This window comes from Rhineura floridana, chromosome 1, assembly GCF_030035675.1.
Source record: "Rhineura floridana isolate rRhiFlo1 chromosome 1, rRhiFlo1.hap2, whole genome shotgun sequence".
NCBI lineage: Eukaryota > Metazoa > Chordata > Lepidosauria > Squamata > Rhineuridae > Rhineura > Rhineura floridana.
The window spans coordinates 113732087-113752385 of NC_084480.1; the positions used below are offsets into that span (position 1 = coordinate 113732087).

Here is a 20299-nt window from a genome sequence, read left to right on the forward strand (position 1 = left end):
TATTTCTCTCATATTCATCCTAGAAACCTGTGTCAAATTTATTTTTATTAATTTCAAAGCCTTTTTATTGGTCAATGTCTTATGATGAAGAAGAAAGCCTTTGAACAGTTGCTTTAACTCCCAAAACTACTAACTATATATTAGGTAAAATAACATAAAAAGGGATATGCTCAAATGTGTCTAACTATGGCATATCAAAGTTAATTTATTCATGCTATGGCTTGTTGGTAAGGTAAAAGAGTACCCTACAATTACCTAATACAGTTTAGGTGTAATTCTGGATTAAGTAATGTATCATATGAAGCCAGCCATATAAAAATGAAGAAAATTTAACTTTGCTTATATGTCTTGTACCACAAAAACAGTAATGGATAAGGTCGTTATTACAATGAATAATGTGACAGAATTCATTAGCTTTCCAACACAGTTTTAACATTTTAAATTCATTCACACATTAGAGCTTAAATTAGAAAAGGTAGAACAAAGATGACTTTGGTCATCTTGATGACATCATAAAAAGCTTAAGCAACCAGTCAGAATGGACTATCCCATGAAAAAACAATGCAGAGACATACACCTTTCAAAACATCATAATGAACTTTTGGCACCTTACGTGATACCAATTTTTGGTCTATATCTTTTGCATCTGACCAGAAAATACTATAATCAGTTTTAGTTTCCAATTATGGGAAGGCAAGAAATAACATTTCATTTGTCAGGTACATTGGTTGGAGTAATTAAATGATTCTCTAATGGCTAGAATAAGTACAAGCAGGAACTTCTCACTATCTAGTCTCATAGATGGTGAACCTACAGAGAAAACTACTTTAATATTCTAACAGATAAGCATTACAGCAAGAAATATTAAATGTGTGGTATTTTAATTGTTTGGAATTACTAATTATGCCTACTAGTTTTGAACAGAGCTTGGAAAAGTTACTTTTTTGAACTACAGCTGTAGTTCAAAAAAGTAACTTTTCCAAGCTCTGGTTTTGAAAGAGGAGCTGCCTCTTCTTCATACTAACAAAATTGTACTTAACTAACACCCTCCTGGTTCCATAGTCACCAACACGAATGTAGTTTAGAATTCCTACTATACCTACAAGGAAAGGGTATAAAAATCCACTCTTCTGTAAGTCTTAAACACTCTGCCTTCCCAAAACAGTTTTTTCTCCTTCATGCCAATCCTCTTCAATTGTAAGCCAGAGGACAGGGACCATCTTACTGCTGATCTTTGTAAGCCACTCTGGGACCCTTTTGGGTTGATGAATGAGGTGAAGATACTTTAAATAATAAATAAATAAACTTACCAATTTTCAGTTTTCAGTCTCAAAAGATATGAGTGACTGGAGGATTAGGAATGCAAGACTCCTCAAAATTTCCCTGTTAAAAGAGTTCAAAACGGTATAATTTACATTTATAACCACCAAATATGAAGAAAGCTAACAATGCACATGAACAGAACATATATATTAGCATCATAAAGGAGAATTTATACAGAAGCTACCATGCAAAATTGTGCAGTTTGTAGAACATAAAAGTCACGTATATATATATATAATGTTACATGATTCACAGCACATTTTCTAATTAAAATATTCATGTTACAGTTATATAATTAATGGTTATGCCCATCTATGATCACTTCTGACAAACTGTCCTACTAAAAATAGTTCCGCAACCTGCATTTTCTAATGTCAAAAAGTTTCTCAGCCATACCTATATTTCTATATTAGCAAACACCCAGGAGTTATTTCCAATGCCCTTTTTGCTTATGCAGGCATGATGTTAATCAGCCTGGTAAATTACCTTAATGGTTGGTAAAAGAATGACGATATTCTTCCTATTAGTGAAGCGAGCAGCCCACAAGCTAATCTACTGCTCTTCATTGTCAAACACTACCATATGGCTGTACATCCTAGTGCCATTACTTAATATTTTCCATATATAACTAAAATTAGAACACTTCAGACATTTGTATAAGATGTGAACAGGATTTAGAATAAATTAAACCAGATCTGAACTTCTTATTCTCAGCTAAGGATCAGATTAAAATTAAATAATGAAGTACAAGGACAAATTTAAAGTCTGCATCACATTAAAGTAGCATGATAATATTTTCATGAACTAAGCAGCTAGACTAGACTGAAATCCCATGTGCTCAGCTATTAACTGAATTCCTATTTTTTCATGTAGCTTGTGGATAACAAGAGAACTCATGCACTGTACCAATGCCATGACAAGGAAATGAAGGGTGGGGAGCAGAGCTTGGAAGATTACTTTTAAAAAGTAATAAATTACAGTTACAATTACTTGGCCAAAAAAGTAGTAATTACAGTTACAATTGCAATTGCTCTGAAAGTAACTGATTACTTTACTTTTTCTCAAAAGTAATCACTACAATTACATTTCAGTTACTTTTTTTAAAAAAATGCCTACAAGGTGCTGGCCTTGGCTGCTTCACATCTAAGTAGCCTAAAACAATATTAAAACTAAACACACACACACAGGGGGTAGTAGAAGGGTTCGAATCCTCACATAGCCACGAAGCTCACTGGGTGACCTTGGGCCAGTCATTGCCTCTCATGAAAACCCTATTCATAGGGTCACCATAAGTTGGAAACAACTTGAAGGCAGTACATTTATTTTTTATTTTGAAGATGATGATTATGATAATGCAGCATTTCAAATTAATTCTGTATGACAAGCATTCCATGCCAAACTTGGAAAACCAAGGAAGAGGTATAAAATGTAGACAAAAATACTTTTGACAAAATGCTGTTTATCCTTTATATCTATATCTATATCTATAATTAACAATACAGCTGAATGATGTATGTAAAGTATTTTTCTCTTTCCCTTTTTTATTAGTATTTTAGTACTACTGCTAAAGTTCTGATGAAAGAATAAAGCATTCATTAGCCAAATTCAAATGATTAGAACACATCACATAAATTCCACTGAAGTTGGAGTTTTTGCCATAGAAAAGGCAAAAAATACATACCCTATGATAGCCCAATAGACAATCAGAACTAATATAAAACCCTATTGCTTCTCATTTGCAAATGTTGCAAGATCTAAGGTAACTCTAGATCATGTGAGTTCATGTGATGCATGTTATGTAAATTTGTATAGATATTACCAAAGATTGTCAACAGTCTGAGATGTGTGTGTGCCAATGTGTGCGTTTACCTAAGTGGCAGGCTTTTACCCTGCACTGAGATCACTGAGACTTAAGACTTAGTAAAATAAGAAAAGCTATTTTATTTATAGAAATACATAGTAGATAGGAAAGGCATACCTAATTCTAACTAACTTGGAGGCGCAACACTCAGGTTTGGGAGTTGCCCTCATGGCTCAGGAGGGAGAGAGCAGAGACAAAGGTGTCTCCTCTCTCTTGGATTACTTTATTGCTTAACTGCATTCTGTGTTTGCCTCTGTAATTCTCACTTTTTTTTACCCACTGTTTGAATGTCTTTTGGGAATGCCTACTGATTATTTGTTATCATTTTGGGCTGATTACCTTCAGCTATTATCTCACCAAAGTTGCATACACATGACAGATTTAAAGCACATTTCCACCACCACCCCAAAAAAGAATCCTGGGAACTGTAGTTTGTTACGGGTGCTGGGAATTGTAGCTCTGTGAGGAGTAAACTACAGTCCCCAAGATTCTTGGGGAAAAGCCATGTGCTTACATGTATGGTGTCTACTGGGAGACTCTTGCGGATTGATTCTATACTCCCAGAAGTAAATCCTATTGACTGCTATGGGAATTACTTCCAAGTAAGTATGCTTGGAATTGCAGCTTTTAGGTCATGCTTAATAGCCACCTTGTATCAAATTGAACAGTTTCCAATCAGATTTAAATACTAACCACTTAAACTGGTCAGAGTGTAATTCCCTCTATTTCTGAAGCTCAGGCTGGAAGTGTTGTTGCTTATGTAGCCATGGTATCACCATCCATACCACACATAATAAGGAGTATTAGTGGGCAAGAGGAAACCCCAAGTGTTGCAGAATACAAAAAAGTGAGAGAGAAAACAGAAAGGGGATGACTCCCAAAACAGCCCAAATGAGTACTCAGCATGCTCTGTTATGGAATGCTCAGTGGCTGTGTGAGTGTGTGAGTGAGTGAGAGAGAGGGAGAGAGAGATAGAGAGAGAGAGATGTCTCAGCTAACAGTAAATTATAGAACAGTAGAGTTGGAAGGAACCTTTAAGGTCATCGAGTCCACACCCCTGCTCAATGCAGGAATCCAAGTTAAAGCACACCTGACAGGTGGCTGTCCAGCTGCTTCTTGAATGCTTCCAATGTTGGAGAGCCCACCACTTCCCTAGGTAATTGGTTCCATTGTCATACTGCTCTAATGACTGACAGTCCTTTTTTGAGTGTTGAAAGGTGTTTCAAATAAAATTCTAACTTTTATAATAGTCCAGATTTTTTTTAATGTCCATATGATTGATGGGCATGCTGGAAAGAAAAATGACTCACTAAGGCTACATCCACACCAGACATTTATTCCACTTTAAACAGTCGTGATCTCAGAATCCTGGGAAGTGTAATTTGTGAAGGGTCCTGAGAGTTGTTAGGAGACCCCAATTCCCCTCACAGAACTCCAGTCACAGAATTGTCTGAGAAGAGGGACTGACTGTTAAACCACTCTGGACATTGGAGCTCTGTCAGGAGAATAGAAGTCTCCTAATAACACTCAGCACCCGTCACAAACTACACTTGCCAGGATTCTTTGGGGGAAGTCATGACTGTTTAAAGTGGCATAAATGTCTGGCGTGGGTGTGGCCAGAAGGTCATCCAGCGAGTTCATGGCTGTGGTAAGATATGAACTCAGAACGTCCCAGCTGCACCCAGCATGGAACTACACTTTCAGCAGCAAATACCAGAAAAACAACTAAATGTGTGCTGTCAATGTGCAAAGCATTTGCTGGGGTGCATTTGGGGAGGTGAAGCAGGAGATAGATGGAAGGAGCTGTTTTCCATGCCTGCCACTTTACCAGTGCAATGCCCCATATTTTTCCTTATTGACCTCCATCAGCTAGGGGAAAGTGGCCAGGGAAGGGGTTGCAGATAAAAAGTTTCAGCAGCAAATTACCCCCCTCATCACTTCTCCCTAACAAAATGCCCCCCACATCAGCAGCAGATACCAGCAGGGAAGTTCTTTTTTGAGTTGTAATTCAGCTCTCATTCTGTTAATTCCCAAACTACACCAGTTGTCATTTTTACCTACATGCATAGGGAGAAAGACAGTGTAAAGGGTGTGCACAAGGGGGAGGGGATGACAAAGGATTTAATATTCCATGAGTAGAAAAAAATACCCTATGCAAATGTCTATATTATTGCAGAAAAGTTCAGTTCTACATATGTTTGCCATCTTTTCCTCAAGCACAACTGTTTTTGAGATAACAGTCTTATTCTCTCTTGCCCTTCACCAAAAAGCCATGTTAGTTGTCCAGTATGTAAAATGACTGCAAGCAGGTGCAGCCCAAGACATTTTACTACTTGAAGCACAAGAGCAAATGGTGCCCTGCCCCCAAGTCAAGGTCATAGTACCATAGCTTGAAAAGTTATGTTGGCATTTGAGGCAGAAAATCTCAAAAGTACCTCTTCCTGACAGTAAATATACAACAACCAAAATTAAAATAGCTAATAATTTGTTGAATGGTGCCCCAAATTAGTTGCTTGGGGTAGTCATCTCTTGCTGCCTAGTGAGTCGCTCTATGAGAGGCACATAACTGAAGCAAAACACACAAACAGAAGTATGAGACTGCACCTACCTCCTAGTCTCTTGCCAGTTCCCAATTTTCACCCTCTCTGGAGGGGTGCAAGGACAAGCGGAGGGGATGCAAAGAGGGTGCAAGGACAAGCGGAGGAGATGCAAAGAGGGTGCAAGGACAAGCGGAGGGGATGCAGAGAGGGTGCAAGGGCTAGCTGAGGGGATGCAAAGAGAGTGCAAGGACAAGCAGAGGGAATGCAAAGAGGGTGCAAGGACAAGCGGGGGGGATGCAAAGTGGGTGCAAGGACAAGCGGAGGGGATGCAAAGTGGGTGCAAGGACAAGCAGAGGGGATGCAAAGAGGGTGCAAGGACAAGCAGAGGGGGTGCAAAGAGGGTGCAAGGACAAGCGGAGGGGGTGCAAAGAGGGTGCAAGGACAAGCGGAGGGGGTGCAAAGAGGGTGCAAGGACAAGCGGAGGGGGTGCAAAGAGGGTGCAAGGACAAGCGGAGGGGGTGCAAAGAGGGTGCAAGGACAAGCGGAGGGGGTGCAAAGAGGGTGCAAGGACAAGCGGAGGGGGTGCAAAGAGGGTGCAAGGACAAGCGGAGGGGGTGCAAAGAGGGTGCAAGGACAAGCGGAGGGGATGCAGAGAGGGTGCAAGGACAAGCGGAGGGGATGCAAAGAGGGTGCAAGGACAAGCGGAGGGGATGCAAAGAGGGTGCAAGGACAAGCGGAGGGGATGCAAAGAGGGTGCAAGGACAAGCGGAGGGGATGCAGAGAGGGTGCAAGGACAAGCGGAGGGGATGCAAAGAGGGTGCAAGGACAAGCAGAGGGGATGCAAGGACAAGCGGAGGGGGTGCAAAGAGGGTTCAAGGACAAGCGGAGGGGATGCAAAGAGGGTTCAAGGACAAGCGGAGGGGATGCAAAGAGGGTGCAAGGACAAGCGGAGGGGATGCAAAGAGGGTGCAAGGACAAGCGGAGGGGATGCAAAGAGGGTGCAAGGACAAGCGGAGGGGGTGCAGAGAGGGTGCAAGGACAAGCGGAGGGGGTGCAGAGAGGGTGCAAGGACAAGCGGAGGGGGTGCAGAGAGGGTGCAAGGACAAGCGGAGGGGGTGCAGAGAGGGTGCAAGGACAAGCGGAGGGGGTGCAAAGAGGGTGCAAGGACAAGCGGAGGGGGTGCAAGGACAAGCGGAGGGGGTGCAAGGACAAGCAGAGGGGGTGCAAGGACAAGCAGAGGGGGTGCAAGGACAAGCAGAGGGGGTGCAAGGACAAGCAGAGGGGGTGCAAGGACAAGCAGAGGGGGTGCAAGGACAAGCAGAGGGGGTGCAAGGACAAGCAGAGGGGGTGCAAGGACAAGCAGAGGGGGTGCAAGGACAAGCAGAGGGGGTGCAAGGACAAGCAGAGGGGGTGCAAGGACAAGCAGAGGAGATGCGAGGACAAGCAGAGGAGATGCGAGGACAAGCAGAGGAGATGCGAGGACAAGCAGGGGGTGCCAGGAAGAGCAGAGGGGGCAGGCAAGCAGGCTGAGGGAGGCAGGATGAGCGGGGGGGCAGGGAGAGTAGGCTGGAAAGGGTAACACATACACTCACCTCCACAGCTCTTCACTTCCGTTCTGCTGCTTCTGCCTTCTACTCCTCCTTGCCCTCCAGCACTGTCTGACTCTCCACTTCCTCCCTCGTGCCTCCATAGAGCATGAGGGAAGAGCTAAACAGCGCAGAAGCCCAGTGTGAGGCACATATCTTTCCTCCACCATTCCACCAATCACAGCAGCAGATGATTTCCCAAGCTTTCTTCCCCCAGTAACGTCCAAATGTAACGCAAAAAAGTTACATTTGCAGCTCAAAAGTAATGAAATTACCACTCGTTCTGTTACATATAAAATGTAACGAAGTTACCCACTCTTTATGCAAAATAGTAACAAATTACAAGTAACTCGTTATTTCTAACGAGTTACTTCCAAGCTCTGGTGGGGAGTGGCTGTGATGTGAATGGGTCTTTAAATTCTGTGATCAAGTCCTTTCCTCCACAAAAGTATTAATTGGGAAACTGGGACACAACTCAACATCTCACATAATTATTTGGTAGATGGAAGTTACAACATGAGCAAGGTGTGTATTTTTTAAAAGAATTCTTCCAAACAGCCAGCATGTTATTTTTCACTTACAAATGTACTGTTACAGTTCTCTAAAATAAGGGGTATAAAACGTTTTTGCCATTAAACCCACTTCCTCCTCATGCATACTGCGTATGTCCATTTTGTAAATAGCTTTGGACATTTTGGAAACTGAAGATTGTTTGCTAATTTTTACATGAAAAGCGGAGAGTTGAAAGTATGCATACATTACTGACAACTGGTGTCCCTCATGCCCATTTGTATATCTTGCTTCCTGATATCCAAGACACCTAAATGGTAGTCTGCTGACAATGTGAATTATAGCTCAATTGCCACATATAATACATTGATCCTTCCGCCATATGATGCAAGAGAAACAGAAGCAGCTCAGCTGAACTTCAGAGTCATTTCACCATCATGCAGGAAACAACATTCATTCTGAAATGTGATCCAGCTATTTGGATGTCAGATAACATAAGATGCATTACTTTATATACCTGTACAAAACATTCTATACTCTTGTTAAAACACTACTTAACATGGAGTTCCTGCTAGCCAAAAAAAGTTGGGCACCTCTTCCAAGGGGGAATTAGTGGGAAAAGTTGGTTCTCTACTTGCTAAGAGTATGGAGCAAGGCAAGCACTTGTGTGTGCTAGAAAAGCCTCTCACACAGCTACCACATGTACTAGCTTCTGAGAAGCCTAATACAGGCAGAGAAAAACTTGATTACAAACGTCTCCTCAGTAGGAAGCTGCCCCCAAATGGCCCTAAACTTGAAACCTTGTTATGGATTTAAAAAACATAATGCAAAATAAACTTTAGTAGAAACAGTAAAACCTTAAAGACCATAAAGACTTCCATGTACTTCACTATCCACACTTTCATTAACTTTGGAGCTGGCTGATAGTTAAAACAAACAGCAAAAGAGGACAAGCAAGGCACTTGTAATTCTTCTTTCACAGCCTGTACTGTAACCTTGAAAGTAGCTTTATGGATCTTTCCCACAGTGTGATCTGCGTGCCAACGACACAAGACTGAATTACAGATCCCAAATACTTTTGTTCTCTTAAGCCCTTGGCTTTCATCAGTAAGGCAATGACATTTTCAGCATCTATATTCTCCTCCTTACATTACTCTTGGGATGTAGAAGATGCTACAGTGTGGCTCTGCTCTGTGCCACTAGGGTAAAGCGAGACGTCCTGGGTCACATAAGTTGCAGCTCTTCCTTACTAGTGTCACCCTACATTACAGATTACAGTGCCTGTTCCTGCCCTGTGGTCCTGCTGTCTCCTTTACTACTACTGGTACTAGAAATATATATCAGGAGCACCAATACTACCAGTAATTCAAGAAAGACCGTAATGTTTTGTTAATGTTGTTAAAACAGTTTAGGATTAATAATTGTAATATTCTAGTCTTTAGAAAATGTGAAAGCTAGAAAGGGCTCTAGCTTCATAGTAATAATAATAAATTATCTAGTCCAACTTCCTTCATTAAGAGAACAAGTTATTCCTAACTTAAACATTTGTTCTGTTTGCTTGCCATCTGCTTTGCACAAGAATGAAAGCATTAGTTAGGAACAAAGTGTGGATTAAAACAAAAACAACATTGCAGTTTGATATGCTTCCCTACGGTAAACATTAAAAGAAAATCCTGTAGAAAATGATCACTACATGATGTCTTTGCTATGTAAACATGTCCAAATCAATTCCTTTTTCAGAATGTGTAAACATAAAATAAATCATAAATGCTCTGAAAGTTTGTTTATAAATGTGCACTGCCTATTGTTATATATTCACTAATAGGCAAAAAACCTTGCGGTTTAAGAATGTACCTATAGCCCACAGATATTTCTATCAAACTTTAAAAATCAGGGAAATTGGGCAGCTATAGTGAATGCACCAGGGGAGCAGGAGACCTGACCTCCTCTCTGAGATATTGGACTGCCCTACAAATTTGTACAAATGCAAACACAATTTGGGTTGGTTTTTCACAGTCCAATCCACTTCCTGTGTAGCTTAGAAGAATTTGTTAACATGTGCCTCTGAGCATATGATGAGTGGTGGCAATACCTGCCATCTCCAAAGATAGAGAATTATATTTTTGGATGTTTGTTGGTGTTCTTCTTACTTTGCTTCATTCTCATGTTACTACTGTTTCTACAGAGCATCTAATCTAGAAAATTTTATTTCTCTCATTATTCATCCCAGAAATCTGTGTCAAATTTATTTTTATTAATTTCAAAGTCTTTTTATTGGTCAGTGTCATATGATGGTGAAGACAACCTTTTGTGTTTCAAACTGGAGGTTATGTTCTATTTCTATTTTGGGTGTATTAACAGTTGAATCTGAAACTGCAGTTTGATGTAAAATCAGACTGATTACAATGTGTTGTTACTTAAGCAATGACTCTAGCTGTTTGGGGGGGGGACTTAGCCTGCCCAAGATGCATGTTTTCAGCCTGCTATGTTTAAACCACTTCATTTAAGGCATGGTGGGCACAGTCAATTAAAAACATAGAGCACACCTAGAATTTTGCTACAATATATTTCACCTCCCACTGTTTTATCTTGTGCAAACTGAGACACTCCTGATGTCCTCTGGAGACTATTCTGCAGAATAGTCAGTGCCATTATTCCACAATTGTTTTTGGAGTTTTTTTAGTGTAAATTTTGCAAAGTGTTGCTTTACTTCACATATTCACAGAAATAGAAGCAAAAGAAAATGATTTCCTATAGGAAACTTCACTAAAATTGCAAAGTAAATCAGACATATTTAAAGTGACCATCTGAACTATGTCAACTGTCTTAATAATGTTGCTTCTTCCCTGCTAAAACAAGATCAGCACAGCACATGCCTTGTTTCTATTATTTGGGCTGATTGCAGGTGTTGCCACCACTCACTATATGCTCAGAGGCACATGTTACCAAATTCTTCCAAGCTACACAGGAAGTGGATTGGACTGTGAAAGGCCAATCCAAATGGTGTTTGCATTTTGACAAATTTGTACCAGTAACTGTAGTTTGTTTAGGGTGCTGGGAATTATAGCTCTGTGTGGAATAATCTAAAGTTCCCAGGATTCTTTGGGGAAGCCATAACTGTAAATGTGGTGTAAATGAGACAGGCTATGTTGAAGCCCATTGACGGATGACTAATTCTCAGTAGAATTTCCACTAGAAAAATAAAATCTAATCATCTGTATTATCTGAAATTGTTCTGGAAAATAACCACTCCGAGTTTAGCAGTTATAAGTCTTTGTTAGTCAAAGCATTGGGAATATTCCAACAGACCATCATAGGACTGAGGAACTCCCCAAGAAAATGTTAACACACATATTTATACATATTTGAGGAGATTGGTGGTGGGGAGGACGTGTGGTGCATGTGTAGTTTCTGCACAGGGTGGGAGCCTGTGCAGTGAACTGAATGATAGGAGACAGTCGCCAGATGCCTTCAGAGTGAGAGTCTGTAACTGGCAGAAGGCTGGCCCTCCCTGGGTGTGAGACAGGAGAGGGAATAGATGGGCCCTGTGTGAAAAAGCTTGAATGGGTATGTCTGTTCCCAATCCTCACAGAGGCCTACTGGGATAATTGGTTCCATCAGGCTTTGTTGGTGGGCTCATGTTGGGTCCATATCAGGTGTTTAGGAGGAGTTTTAGTATGGAGGAACATGGGTGATGCCACCCCAATTTCAATGATTATGGGCAGAGGGAAATATAGCCACGGGGAGGTGGTGAATTACCATAGAAGGCAAAGGCAAGGCTATCTGTGCCTTGTTCCTTGCTGCCACTCCTCTCATGGATGGGTTCCTTGTTGCTCATCTGCTGTGCCCATTGGCCTATGTGTGTTGCTGTTTAATGCCAGATCAGTAGAAAAAAAACAACTATCCATGACTTGATTGTGGATGAAGGTGCCGATTTGGTGTGCATTACTGAGACGTGTGTGGGTGAGCTGGGAGGAGTTTATCTGACCCAACTTTGCCCACCTGGATACTTTGTGCAACACCAGCACAGGCTGCAGGGACGGGGGGGGAGCAGTTGCTGTGATCTACAGAACTTCCATCTCTGTCACCAGGAAACCACTCTGTCTTGGAGCTGGCTGTGAGGGCCTGCACCTGGTGTCGGGCCAAGGAGACAGTAAACTAGGGTTGCTGCTGGTGTACCATCCACTCTGCTGCCCGGCAGCTTCTCTGACTGAGCTGGTGGAGGCCGTCTTGGCTGTGGTGTTGGAGGAGCCCAGAACGATAGTGCTGGGTGATTTCAATGTCCATGCTGAGGCTGCCTCTAGTGTTCCGGCTTGGGACTCCATGGCCTCCATGACGACCATGGGGCTATCTCAAGTTGTTACTGGCCCAACACGTAGGGCAGGGTACACCCTCGACTTGGTTTTTGTTCCAGATGGAGGAAGGGGTGGTCTGGAGATATGGGGGTGGATGTCACCCCATTGTCATGGTCAGATCATTTCCTGGTGAAGTTTAGACTTATGGCTCCGATCCTTCCCTGCAGGGGTGGTGGACAGATTAAGATGGTCCACCCCTGGAGCCTAATGGAATCCACAGGATACCTGAATGCCCTGGGGGAGTTCCCAGTCGATAGAGCAGGTGTCCCTGTTGTAGCCCTTGTCACGCTGTGGAACAGTGAGGCACGTCAGGCTCTTGACATGGTTGCCCCAGAGCGCCCTCTCAGGCATTGTGGAGCCTGGCTTGCACCTTGGTACACCAGTGAGTTCAGGGCAATGAAACAGGCTGGACAACGGCTGGAGCGCAAGTGGTGAAAGACATGCTGCAAGGCTGATTGGGCATGAGTAAAACATCATAACCGTACCTACTGTGTGGTGGTGAGGGTGGCAAAGAAGGCACATTTCTCTGCCTCCATCTCATCCTCAAGTAGCTGTCCGGTGGTGCTTTTCCATATTGTTAAGGGTCTGTTGACATCAGGAAATGGAGGTTTAGACCCTACGGAGGCCCACTGTGAATTGTTTGCAAGGCACTTTGAGGGTAAAGTTGCTCACCTCCGTAGCAGTCTTGATGCCCCCTCTACATCTATTGTAGTCCCCAATGAGGTGTCCAGTGCAACGTCTGCTGCAACTTCTTGGTAACGGTTTCAGTTGATGCGGCCTAATGATGTGGACAAGGAGTTTGCGAAGATGCGGCCAGCAATGTGTCCTCTTGACCCTTGCCCTTCTTGGCTTATTAAAGCTTGCGGGGGTCTGACCAAGTGGATCCAGAGTGTGGTCAACGTATCATTGTGGGAGGGAGTGGTTCCAGACGCCTTGAAAGAGGCAGTGATCTGACCACTCCTGAAAAAGCCCACCCTGGACCCATTGGTTTGAAACAACTACCGACCAGTTGCCAACACCCCCTTTTTAGGTAATGTGATTGAGAGGGTTGTGGCGCAGCAATTGCAAGTACTCTTGGATGGAACAGATTATCTTGACTCATCCCAGTCTGGGTTCAGTCCTGGTTGTGGGACTGAATTGGCCTTGGTCGCCTTGATGGATGACCTTTATCGGGAGAAGGACAGGGAGAGTGCAACCCTGTTACTCCTACTTGATCTCTCAGCGGCTTTTGATACCATGAACCATGGTATCCTTCTGGGCCGACTTGGTGAGATGGGTATTGGAGCACTGTTTTACAGTGGTTCTGATCCTATCTCCAGGGTCACTCTCAGATAATAGCATTGGGTGACTGTCTTTCGCCCCCCTGGCACCTGTACTGTGGGGTGCCGCAAGGTACCATCTTGTGCCCCATGCTGTTTAACATCTATATGAAGCCTTTGGAAGCATAAGAACATAAGAACATAAGAAGAGCCTGCTGGATCAGGCCAGTGGCCCATCTAGTCCAGCATCGTGTTCTCACAGTGGCCAACCAGGTGCAGTCCTCAGGAGGTTTGGGGTGAGGTGTCAGCAGTATGTTGATGATACCCAGCTCTATTTCTCCATAACATCTGAATCAGGAGAGGCCGTGCAAGCCCTGGATCGCTGCCTGGACTCAGTGGTGGGCTGGATGAGGGCCAATAAAGTGAGTCTGAATCCTAGCAAGATGGAGGCACTGTGGGTTGGTGGTTCCCAAGTTCAGATAATTGGTCAGTTGCTTTGGATGGGGGTCATTGCTTTGGATGGGGTTGTACTCCCTCTGAAAGAGCAGGTCTGTAGTCTGGGGGTGCTCCTGGATCCGTCTTTGTTGCTCGAGGCCCAGGTGACCTCAATGGCTAGGAGTGCCTTTTACCAGCTTCGGCTGGTAAGACAGCTGCAGCCTTTTCTGGACCGGGAGAGCCTGACCCCTGTTGTCCACACACTGGTAACCTCCAGATTGGATTACTATAATCCACTCTATGGAGGGCTACCCTTGAGGTTGGTCCGGGAGCTGCAGCTGGTGCAAAATGAGGTGGCGAGACTGCTCACTGGAGCAGGGTATTGCCAACATGTCACCCCGCTCCTCAAAGAATTGCACTGGCTGCCCATTTACTACCGGGCCAAGTTCAAGGTTCTAGTTTTGGTGTACAAAGCCCTATACAGGTCAGGACCAGGATACCTGAAAGACCGTCTTACCCCTTATATACCCAGTCGATCAGTGGGCTGTGCAGGTGAAGGCATCCTGCAGATACCATCTTATCAGGAGATTCGTTCTGCACAATATAGGAAACTGATCTTTAATATGGCGGCACCTACCTTGTGGAATTCCCTCCCCTGGAATATTAGGCAGGCACCATCTCTGCTATCTTTTCGGTGCCTTTTGAAGAGTTTCCTCTTTCAACAAGCCTTTTAAGTTGAGACCTATCCCAGTCTGTGTCTGTGTTAGAATTGCTTGTTAATATGTTTTTTTAATAATGTTTTAAACTCTTTTTAAAAGATGTTTTTAAAGCTTTTTTAAAAAATGTTTTTAACATTGTTTTGTTTTACTGTATTTTAAGGTCTGTTTTCATGATGTTTTAAAGTGTTTTTAGCAGTTTGCCACCCTGGGCTCCTGCTGGAAGGAAGGGCGGGATATAAATCAAATAATAGATAAATAAATAAATAAATTTGAAAGCTTTAGACTAGAGCATGCACACAAAGCATCGTTCTCATGGAAAGTTACAGAAGGTACAGAACAGGGCCCCATTCTTTATCTCCCTTCACTGCCCCTGTAGCTCCGGCAGTTTCCCTCCTTCCTGCCTTGAGACTGTCTGTCTGCGCAGATAACTATTTCCAAGAAGGGGTCTCGAAAGGGAACTGGGGCCTAGTTTTTCCTTTTTTCCTTTAAGTTGGTTAACTTAACATATATAAGTCTAAATTATTTCAAATTCACATCAGCGTCTCATCAGTCCATATACTCCAAACAAGTTGAGCCTTCTGGGTCACAAATACTATATCCACCATGCTTAATGTGTTCAGAGGTATTTTCTTGTCAGACATGACTCAAAGCAGTTATGCAGATTTTATTCATATTCGTCATTAAAGAAAGGTTAGTCACTTTAAAAGAGGCTTAAATTAAAACACCCTCAATGGAAAGGGCAGGAAGAATGAGAAGAAATGGAATTCCTTCTTAAGCCCCTGCCCCCAGCAACCAATTAGAAAAGCTTCTGTGATTCAAGGCTGCACACCAACTATCCTGTATTTGAAGGGGCTGAGCTTGCTGTTTTCATGCTCTTTTAAATTATTTGTCTTAAGCCATCCAATAGTGAATAAAATTACAGGTGGGGACTAGTTTGATGCATTGCTTACTATTGCCTACAAACCTTTTGTTTTACAACACTAAAGAAATAATCTGCCCAGTTGCCACTAGATAATCTTCCCAGTGGCTTAATAGAGAGGAGAAAATTTCTTCCTACTGTTCCTGCGTTTCTTCTAGCTTACATAGGAATTTGTTTAAAATGTGTGACTGTATAAATTCCTTACATATGAAAAATGACCAAAATTAATAAACCCACCCATGACATCACTGGGAGCAGAACTTCCATCTAATAATTATTTCAGTAGACACATCTTCCTCCTTAAATAGAAAAGTGACTTTGTCTCTGTCATTAATTAATTAATTAATTCCCACTTTCGTTCCTTTTTACAAATCTTTATTTTTACATGAAGTTATGTGATTTGAATAATTATTCCTTCTTCTAACGGTCTTATCTAGTTTCTCACAGGGAGTCTGATTTCCTGTTTTCACTTATTTTTAGTATAGGAAAAACTTTTTCCACCTATGCATTCTTTTACTGCTGTGAGTATAACTATAGAATCTGCCTAGCTGCCAAATTTGACTTTCAGAAGCCCACACAAGTTCTTTGCTAATTAACACCATGTGGTCACATATGGAATGTCTCAAAATAAACTTTATTTGTGCAATAATTATTTAAGTGGATTTTATAGCATTCCTGATTAAAACATCTGTGCATCATTTTACCTTTGGAACACACCATCTTTTGTTCAGATACAATCAACTTACGCTTTTGTAATTGCCCTCTAATGTTCACTAGATATTGCAGAGAGACAACTTTGCCAGTGGTTAAACAAACAAACAAAACCAAGTCACCCATTCACCAACCCCAAGTAAAGGTTTATGTGTATTGGTCTGATTTCAAGAAGGCTTATTCAACAAAGGTGAAATATTCCAGCACCCTAGGCAGAATGAAAACTTTTCACTGCCACAGATGTATGCATGAAAAATACTGATTGGCTTCTAGGAATGTCTGTTGTAGTGGAGTGGTGGAGATTACACAGAGAGCAAGGGGGATGAGAGAAAGTGGAAAAGGGGGCTTGGCTGTGAGGAAAGGACTATCATGGAGGAATCCTGCACTTCTGAATTTGCAACTATACTACTGATCTGCATGCTCCGGTCATTGTGAGAACATAGTTTTGCCGACTATTAAATCAAAGCCCACATCCTCCCCTCCTCCTCTGAAGCTCTGGCACCTACCTGTCCCACCCTACTTTACAGTGCTGGTCTCGAGGTCTGTTGCTGCAGGGCTGGATAGGAATGTTTTCCTTCTCCACAAATTCTACCTCTGAGCAGATTTTTTCACCTACCCTGAAATTAGTGTTGCCAGGTCAGAAGCATTCCACACCCTGAGGTTTCAGGGCAGTGATGTCATGAAGCATGATACATTAAGCATCAACCGCAGTTGATTGGAGCACACAAACAAAAAAAATTATCTGATTGGAAAATAAGATAGAAATCTTAGCTAAATGAGGGTGTTCCCAGGTTCAGCTGAAGTGATGGGGTTATTCCTTCTCACCTGCTTAGGGAGCCAGGGTAGAGAAAATTTAATCCAGCCTACTTGCTTCTGGCAAGAAGATTTTAAGTGCCCTCAGGCCAGGCCAGTCACCAGAAGGCCATTGTAGGAAGAAAAGAGCCTAGTGTTGTGGAGATGTTAGATGGGAGCACTCAGGAGTAAAGATGAACATCCCTGAAGGATGAAATCTAAGTGCACTTACTAAGGGCCTAATCCCCATAGAACTCAATAGAACTTACTTCTGAGTAGACATAGTTTGAATTGTGATGTTGGTAAAGCATGACTAGGGATCCTCTGCAAAGATATCCATATCAAAGCAGGGTTGGCAATCCTCTGCCTGGAATGCCCTGCCTGCCTTTTAATGTGGCTGCTTCAAATGTATTTACAGACTTGACCCTTCACTGCAGAGAGAGGTTTGAGAAATGAGTAAGAGTTAAGAAGATTCTGTAACCTTTTCTGCCTACCCAGTGGGAATGTCTCACTATGACAGCCAACCCAATTCAAGTGAGCAATAACTGACAGAGAGAAAACACACAGTTTGGTTTACCTGCACAGGCAGCTAGTTGGGAACAACAACTGAAGTTACACAGTATGTGGGGGAGGGAGCTCCACTCTAAAGCGGTAACTAGAAACCTTCTCATTTTGGTACCTTACGCTTTTGGAGCAGACACACAGAAAATGTACTACTAACCTCTCTGGGTTTTTTTAAAGCCAAACAAAGGAGGGGGATGTTCCAGCCCAAAGCCAGGAGTTAGGGAGGGAAAGAGAAATAAATAAGTTGGGGGAGGGGGAAGTGTGTGTGTGTGTGCACATCCATATAGCTGGGTGTGTGTCTGAATGTTTCTGCTGGGGAGGTGGAGTTATGTTACTGTAGGTCTTTCACCTGCTGATCTTAGGCTGGTAATGCTACATTCAGTGCACAATCAGTAGGGTTGCCATACTCCAGTTCCACAAATCTGGGCAGGCTAATTTGCATATTATACAAATTATTTGCATATTAATATTTGGATTGTCCAGTTGTTTTGTTTTTGTGCCTAGGAATTACCACCAAAAACTGGGGAAAGATGTGAGAAATCTTTTTTTTTAAAGCAACATTTTCAGCCTTAAGTGCCTAGACTCTAGTTTCCAACACTATGGAATATTGATTGATTGATTAAGAGGATTTATATCCTGCCTTTCTGCTGTTAAAAACAGAGCTCAGCACAGCTTACAAATATAATAAAAACAATAAAAATACACAATCAATATAAAAACATAATAAAAACACAAAATAGCAACAAACAAAGTAAGTCAGGGCAGCAGTATGGTTAACCTTTGCTGGTCATTGACCGAAATAAACTTATTTACATTTTTTAGTATGGTTAACCATTACATATATGATATATTTCAGAGATGTGGTGGGTGGAGAAAAACAAGAAGCCAAAATGTTAAGAAAAGGAGTCTTTCATTCCACATGCTCAGTTCTAAATACTGTTGCAGCAAGTTTTACAAGTTCCTCCAGTATTCCACTGGTGCAGGCACTCAGACATTCAAAGTATCTGTATGTTTCTTAGGTTTTATAAAAGCAGAGCTTTGCTTAACTCAAAATTTCTTCTCCCTTTGATCAACCACATCTACACAGTTTCTACCTCCATACTCAAAATGAAACTGGGCCTGGAAGTGTGCAACAACCCCACACATACCTTGCTAATTAGATTACCAATGCCAGGATGTCTGTCTTATCGATTACTCTCCTGCTCCTCCCCCTCACCAGGCATCATGAAAGACCCAGTCCTGGGCTCAGAAAGAAAATAAATATCTGGTCCTCTTCAAAGTACTGATAAGCCTCTTGTTTTAATTAAAATAATAATTATAAATTCTTGCTCTTATCACTAATGGGAGTTAACTACCTTGCATATGCTGCTGTTGCTTCTATGGCTGTAACGGAGTGAGGTTAAGTGAAATGCAAATAGGAAAGAAACAACACAAAAGGCAATAACACTTTCCTAAATGTAATACCATACCAACCACAACAAGATTCCTATGAGTAAGGCAGAAAACTCAGCATCCCACAACCAGTCAGGATTCATAACCAAAAACTCAAACTAAAAAAATCCTAGCAGCCAGTCAGCCAAGGTCACAGAAATCCCCATGCAGCACAACCTGACCTGGGGACTGCAGTTAATGCAGAATGCTGCAGCACAATTGCTGACATGAGTGAGCACATAATACCTCTGCTCTGCAATCTGCATTGGTTGCTGATTTGCTACCAGGCCAAGTTCAAGCTGTGCTTTCCATGTTATGGGTGCCACATAGTACAGTACTTGTTCTGCTCTTGTAAGAAATCAGTCCTGTAAAGTGGTAGCACCTACGCTTTGGAACTCCTTGCCTATTGACATTAGGCAGACGCCTCTTTTCAGCACCTCTCCAGGCATGTGGAAGCTATTGTGTTTTTAAATCTGTTTTTAACTTGTTGGTTTTATTATTTTGAATGTTTTTAAGTATCTGTCCTTAAAGCTTTTGCCAATAATTTTATTGTTTTAATTCTTTCTGTAAACCACTTTGAGATTTTTTACAATAAAGCAGTATATAAATGTTGTAAATAAAAATACATAAATAAATGTTGGAGTCACTGTGGCCCTTGAGTCTCTTCCCACTTTTAGGAACCAAGGAATCTGCCTTATACTGATTCAGGCCATTTCATACCATGATTCATACCATTTTAAGTTACACTGATTTAATTTTAAAAATGTTTATTGTGTTGGATTGTTGCTTGTATTTTAGTATTGTTTTGTTATTTATTGTATTTTTATGCTGTTTTATGTTCACCGCCCAGAGAGCTATTGCTAGTCGGGCGGTATATAAATTTAATAATAAATAAAATAAATAAAATTCCTTAAATGCAACACCATACCGGCTTCAGACCTCCGTTAGAGAGCTCCGGAGCACACTCTGTTTTGTCTACATTCTTTTGTGAAGCAACTTGTTATTTCTTGAAATTTTTATCCTGGAACTTAATGGCAAGACAACCCTTATACTTCAAGGCAATTAGATCATCTTACCAGCAAAAAGAACGAACTATACATCAGACAAGTTTAAGGGGTATGGCGTGCTAATCAACTTTGGAAACAGCACTGGACATAAGCCAAAATCCAACTCAAGTTAACTCTTCGAGACTCTAAAATCCAAACAAAATCAAATCTTGACTAAACCTCATTGACTCCAATATGGTTCAAACAAGGCAAAGATGCTATGAACAAGAACCTAAATTGGACCTGAA

General features: G+C 41.9%; 1 protein-coding gene across 16 annotated transcripts in view; it reads right to left on the reverse strand.

The window, feature by feature from the left end:
• Positions 1–20299, reverse strand: part of PTPRD (protein tyrosine phosphatase receptor type D) — a 2140456-nt gene that overhangs the window by 1660142 nt on the left and 460015 nt on the right. For 15 of the 16 annotated variants that reach the window (XM_061629619.1, XM_061629614.1, XM_061629634.1 and 12 more), the window contains one exon: positions 1311–1383. The gene's annotated coding sequence lies outside the window, so the exon portion shown is untranslated. Of the gene's footprint in view, positions 1–1310; positions 1384–7316; positions 7360–20299 lie in introns of those variants that run through there. The other variant, XM_061629665.1, reaches the window with a different exon arrangement.